This window comes from Protopterus annectens, chromosome 10.part0, assembly GCF_019279795.1.
Source record: "Protopterus annectens isolate FY-2018-M chromosome 10.part0, PAN1.0, whole genome shotgun sequence".
Lineage (NCBI taxonomy): Eukaryota > Metazoa > Chordata > Ceratodontiformes > Protopteridae > Protopterus > Protopterus annectens.
This window is the reverse complement of record NC_056744.1, coordinates 1,241,917,994-1,241,925,166: the sequence shown is the minus strand read 5'-3', so window position 1 is coordinate 1,241,925,166 and position 7,173 is coordinate 1,241,917,994.

The window sequence follows — 7,173 nt, the reverse complement described above, 5'->3', positions numbered from 1 at the left end:
TTCCCAGGTATTAATGAGAATGTGTCATTGAGTTCTGTTTTGAAATTAAGAGCACTACAGATTTGAATTTAATATTATTAATTATGGCTATGTATGTATTAGCAGCAGACAGGTAAAGTCTGTTTCGTAGGTATGTTTTAGTTAGTTTTTAGAAATGTCAGTATTTATTAAAATTGTAATTATTTATGTATATTGTTATTATTATTTTATAATTATTGTAGGGTTTATATATATATATACATATATATTTTGGTACATATATAATATTTTATACATAATGTTTTTAAGTGGTTTTAACTTCATTATTACATACATTGGCTATTCAATTAACTATTTATTGCAGTATTGGATTAGTGGAGGTGTTGTATTTTCTAGTAGAATAAATGAAGCCTTTCACTATGTTTAAGTCACTCTGATGATGCCCTGAGGTTAAAGGGTGAACGCGCTTAGTCATTTATTAAATGGTTTATTAACTGCTCCTTCTCATCCGTGTGTGGATTCATTTACTGTTGGTGGTTTTTTTATTATTTTTTGTTTTTTTGCTTTATTAGTTCTGCTCTTTTGAGCAAGTTTATTTTATTAAGAGTTGTGTGCCCTACGTTGGTTTACACCACCTCGGATTATGGAGGGGGCTGTTGCAGAAGCTTGAGGAGGTATTACTGTTGCTTAAGCAGCAGCCTACATTGAACGCCCACATTTTGGACAAACTTACCCTATCTGAGTTTCAAACGGAACTACTAACTTTACATTCCACACCAGGTAGTTCAGGCTCATGTGGAAATGGACTTGAGGTGAATAACTGGTCCAAAAATGGCCTACAGACAAATGCCATGAATGTTTCATCTTTGAATTTTAATTCCTTAATGAAACTTCCGGATTTGCAGTTTACGGACTCCCCTTCAGCAGGCGAAGGTTTTGGTACAGTCCGTACACAGCTCCATACATTCGAAAAACTTTTGAGGAAGTTTAAAGGCCTGCAAGTGCAAGCAGATAATTTATTTTTAAAATGCTCTTTGGAATTAAAACAGGTACTGAAGGGCCTACGATTGTGGAAATTCCCGAATGAGACAGAAGTCGGGTCCATTATGCATGGTGAGCTGTTAGAACTTTTTGACCGCACTGGGTTAGACCTAATGCGGATTATTAAGGTTCCGGCGTGTAGCTCACAAGACATTTCCCTGCGAGCTACATCGCCGATACCAAATGGCTGCAGCAACAATTTGCCGTAGAGCAATACGGCTGAATAGCATAGCCGCGGCTGCTGTAACCTATGCACAGAAATATTTCTACTGGTGGTGATCCTTACAGACAGCTGTCCAGCTGTATTCTAGCAGGGACGGCCGTACTAGATGTGTACCACATTCTGTATTCTCATGTAAGTAATGCATTTATTGTATTATTTATTTATTTTATTGTCACACGTCTGACAATAAAATAAATAAATAATAAAATAAATGCATTACTTACATAAGAATACGGAATGTGGTACACATTTAGTACGGCCGTCCCTGCTAGAGTACAGCTGGGCAGCTGTCTGTAAGGAATGGATCGCCACCAATAGAAATATTTCTGTGCATAGGTTACAGCAGCAGTGGCTATGCTATTCAGCCGTATTGCTCTACGGCAAATTGCTGCCGCAGCCATTTGGTATCAGCGATGTAGCTCGCAGGGAAATGTCTTATGAGCTACACGCCGGAACCCGGATTATTATAAAAGAAAATGAACATAAACTATGTGTGCTAGAAAAGCAGATAACCGAGTTAAATAACAGTTTGAACAATGACTTACTTTTTGAAGCCAATAAACCTTTATACAACTCCATTATGTCTGAAATGGATAAATATATGAAGGATAATTTTTTGAGAAAACAAAAGAAAATTTTAAGGGATACTAATGACTATGTACATAAAACAGTGTACCCATTGCCTAGTCAGTATGTAATGGGACAACATGGGTTGGTTAACAGTTCTGGAGTTGACAGTAACAGGGACAATGAACTGGTCCGTGAGACACCAAGTAATGGTGATTTATTAGAACAGCCTCCACTCCCAAGAAGGTCCAAGAGAATACAGAACAGACAACAGAGAACTTGGTCGGGGACAAGTAAGGAATTAATTTTACCAGCAACACCAATGCAGGAGTTAGGTGTTAGTGGCATTTTTTTGATGGCCATATACTTAGTAATGAATTGCATTACAATGATATGTTATCTGTTGATCAACCTGCATGTGATTGTATTTGTAAGGATGGTTTTAATGTGTACAGTTTCTCACAGCTAACTATCAGTGAAGTGCACATGTCCTTGTTTAGGAAAGGTTTTTCTTTCGTACCATGTTTCAAGCAAGATATTGCTAAAGTGCTGACTAATTTTAAACTTTTTACTAGACAATTGAATTTGAAATTATTCTTTCATGACAAACAGAACTTGACTTTGCATTATGAACCACAGTTAAAAAGAACAAGTACTTTTGTTCCACCAAGTAATAATTACATGGCAGCTTTTGAGTCTATTTGTGAGAATGAAATACGGTGTAACTTTATAAATTTAAGCAAACACCAAGAGTACAATTTAACGGCAGAAGAAAGAAATGTGTTGAAACAACTTAATGTGAAAAACCAGGTTAGAGTTATGAAGCCTGACAAGGACGGGGAGGTTGTTGTTATGGACCAACAGGATTATGTATTTAGAATTTATGAATTGTTAAATGACACTGAAACATATGTGAGAGTCTCCATTAACGAGATGAGGAGAGCTTATAGTAAAATTGATTGGGTTTTACATGATTTTTTAACCCAGCATGTGTTAGATTTTACAGAGTACAAATACATGACTGTGGACTTTCCAGTAACACAAAGAATATTCAGAATTCCCAAAATCCACACAAATTTAAACCCCCCCCATTTAGGCCTACTGTTTCCGCTACTGGCTCAAAAACAGAGCCTATAGCAGCATATATTGACTTTTGGTGTAAAGGTACTCTAAAGTGTTACACACATATTTTGAAGGACTCATGGCATTGTCTTGAAATCCTCAGGGACATTTCTATTAATGACGAATTTTTATTTGTCACAGTAGATGTTATGAATTTATTTACCTCTATCCTGCATGACCAGAGGTTGACACTCTTTGGAGAAGCTTTGTTTTGTAAAGAAGGAATTCCCAATGTGAAAAGTCAACTTTTGGTAGATTTGATGGAATTAGTGCTGTATAACAACTGCTTGCTATTTGAGGGGGAAATTTTCCACCAAATAACAGGTGTAGCCATGGGGGCCAAGTGTGCACCAATTTATGCGAATTTGGTGCTGGCTAAGTGGGAGGAAAATTGTGTGTTTCCATTCAACTTTTATGATAACGTGATTACATGGCTTAGATTTCTGGATGACATACTAATTCTGTGGAGAGGGAGTGTAGTTGAGTTTGAAGAATGTATTGATTATTTAAACTCCACCATGACATTTTTGAACTTCACATATAAAGCAATCAATGAGAGTATTGACTTTCTGGATATTACATTATGTTGGGATAAAAGTAGTAATAGATTCATTAATAGGGTACACAGAAAAGAGACGTACTCAAATTCTCTTCTCCGTTATAGTAGTTGCCACCGTAATTTCCAAAAAAAGAGTATAATAAAGGGTCAAATGGTCAGAATTTCAAGACTTACAAATAATGAGTGATTTTGCAAAGGAAATGTACATTTTAGTGGGTATGTTTAAAGAAAGAGGATACCCTACTAAACCATTGATTAGAACTAGAAATGAAATATGTAGGAAAAGAAAAAAAAATTCTTACCTATCCTACATACTAACTTTGGGAGTATATTCACAAAATCCAAAGTGACAGACTATGATATCACTTTAGTTCTTCCTTTTAACCATGAAGTTACACAGATACAGACTATTGTCAGCAACATTTGGAACTTAGTTTTAAGTCCTGACATTAAAATTTGTTAGGTTTGGCCTCTAAAATAACTTTTTCTAGAGGGTCTAACCTTAAAAATGTATTTGAGAAACCATTTAACAAGAAAAGGATGGTGTCTAAGATGTCAAAGTGCAATATGTGTACGGCATGTAAAGTTATTAACACAGGCCCATATGTTATGGTTGAGAGTTACCATTGTTCGATTCCCAGTCCTGGGTACTGCAATTGTAACACTAAAATGGCAGTGTATATAGCTACCTGTTTGCCCTGTTCAGCGTTTTACGAGGGTAAAACCACAAGAAAATTGAAAGAAAGAATATTAGAGCATGTTAGGGACATTAAAAAGAATAAGAAAGAAAGTGCACTCTATGATCATTCTGTGAAATGTGAGGGATTTAACTAATTTCTTTTCTTTGTTATAGATGGAGTTTTTGACCAATGTAGAGAAGGTGATTTGAAAACTAATGCCACAATATTCCCAGGTATTAATGAGAATGTGTCATTTAGTTCTGTTTTGAAATTAAGAGCACTACAGATTTGAATTTAATATTATTAATTATGGATATGTATGTATTAGCAGCAGATAAGTGAAGTGGGCGGCCACTGTGGTTCAGTGGTTAGCATTGTCACCTCACAGCATGAGGTTCTCCAGTTCGATCCTCAGCTGGGGTGCCTTCTGTGCAGAGTCTGCATGTCCTCCCTGTGGTCACATGGGTTTCCTCCGGGTGCTCCAGTTTCCACCCACATCCCAAAGACATGCTGTAGGTGGACTGGACACTCTAAATTGGCCCTAGGTGTGAGTGCATGTGTGTGCCTTCTGTGGAAGGTTGGGTGCTGGGCTGGCAAATCGACACTGTAAAACTTCACTGCCAATCATGAGCGAACAGGTGATCCACCGTGGCGACCCCTAACCGGGAAAAGAAGAAGCAGCAGATAAGTGAAGTCTGTTTCATAGGTATGTTTTAGTTAGTTTTTAGAAATGTCAGTATATATTAAAATTTTAATTATTTATGTATATTGTTATTATTATTTTATAATTATTGTAGGTTTTATATATATACATATATATTTTGGTACATATATAATATTTTATACATAATGTTTTTAAGTGGTTTTAACTTCATTATTACATACATTGGCTATTCAATTAACTATTTATTGCAGTATTGGATTAGTGGGGGTGTTGTATTTTCTAGTAGTATAAATGAAGTCTTTCACTATGTTTAAGTCACTCTGATGATGCCCTGAGGTTACAGGGTGAAAGCGCTTAGTCGTTTATTAAATGGTTTATTAACTGCTCCTTCTCATCCATGTGTGGATTCATTCAGCATTGGTGTTTTTTTTATTATTTTTTGTTTTTTTGCTTTATATCCTCACAAGGGTACAGAGCACCGCCACTGACTCCTTGCGGTCCTTAGGAGTATTATTGGTTCTTCAGAGATCCTCCTAGTTTGCTGAGATCCTCACCAAGTCACAGAGATTGAGCCCAGCTACTTGACAAAGGAACCTGATTTCTGTTGCTTTTATCTGCAGACTCATCCTTTTGGTCATTGCCCAAAGCTCATGACTCTAGGTGAGGATAGGGACATAGACTGACCAATAAGAGCTTCATCCTGTGATTCAGCTCTTGCTGTACCACCTTTTGCTGGTACAGTGTCTATCCATTTAGGGTCAGTTTCCTTGTCACCTCTGTCCTCACTTACGAAGACCTCCCTTCTGCTTCACACTACACACCATCACTTCAGTGCACATTGGAGATTACAGTCACTCGGAGCTAAATAAGATAATATTATGTGCAGTCAGCAGATATACTCCACACCTTGACTGTACTTTAACGATCTGCTGGTGAAAGTCACAGACACAGATGTTAGAGACCTGTGACCACTTTGAGTATGTTCATCTAAAAGATTAAGAATGTAGACACAAACTTCACTTGTCAACTACAAAGACTGAATGTTATACATCATTAGACCCAGGATGCTGTGCTGTTGTAGGTCTTGCCACAAAAGACTCCAAAGTATACAGTTATATCTACTACCAGTCCACAAGAAACCTAAACAGTATTAACAACTGGGTTCAGGAGTGCATTAGAGGGCCCTCTACTTCTCAGCAATGATTTATCTCAAGGTCAGCATTTCTACAATTTGCAGTAAACAGTTTAGGCGGCATCTCACCTTCCCCTCCTGAAACATCAGATGATTTACCTAAACCTCTTTGAGCGTGTCTAAAAGTCAGTTTTCAGTTTCTTGCCAAGCTTTTCTCATATCTAGGCTTTCACTTTTCTAAGTGCTGCAGCTGCTACCTTACTAACGTATTGGTAACTCTCAGGGGCTACTATTGTATAATGTTTCTACATGCATGGCATTTAGTTTGTACTAAAGGTATTTATGTTAGAGTCTGATTTTTGTGCTGCACAGTTCATTTATTGCCCAGATATTAATGAGAATGTGTCATTTAGTTCTGTAATACTCATTTTCTGGGACTTACCGGCTAGTTATGGAAAAATAGCTTTAATATCACCACATAATTATGCAACCTCTTGTACAATAAAGCAACAGAGAGAAATTAATAGGCAGATTTTGTGCAAAAATGTCCTATGCGGTACTTTGCTGAAAGTGAATATTCAATATTAGTGGGTAACACACACATTATAGTGAAGATGTAGTCATTTCAGAAATAATAAGTCCGTGGATTAAGGACTAATAAATAAGTATATGCAGCCCATTAAAATCTAGTATGCATCTCTCTATATGCGGAGTGCCACAGGGTTTGGTCCTGAAAACCTTACACTTTAACTCATTAACACCCATGTGGTGTGGAATGTCACAATACTAGCAGCCTACGTGCATCTAGCATTCCAGAGCGTTTTCTGAAAAAAAAAAAAAGCATAAGATAAACAAATGTAAATATTTTGTGAACAACAATAGCTATTAAAACTGTGCAAATAATGTTACCAGTAACACATTTTCTTTTCAGTGATAATGGTGCATCTGTGGTCTTTTCCATCAATACTGTAATATATTATAATGCATACAAAGCCAAATTATATTTTTTCTAAACTTTCAGAAACAAATTTTCATTTCTTGAAAACTATACAACCTAGGCATATATTGTTAGAAAAATTTTGTTAACCAGTCATAAGCTTTCACATGACGACAATAAATTCCTTTATAACTACATGTTTATTGAGATACTTAAAGAAATAGGAAAACGTATGTTTAATTATACAATTAGCAATACAAATATCAAAG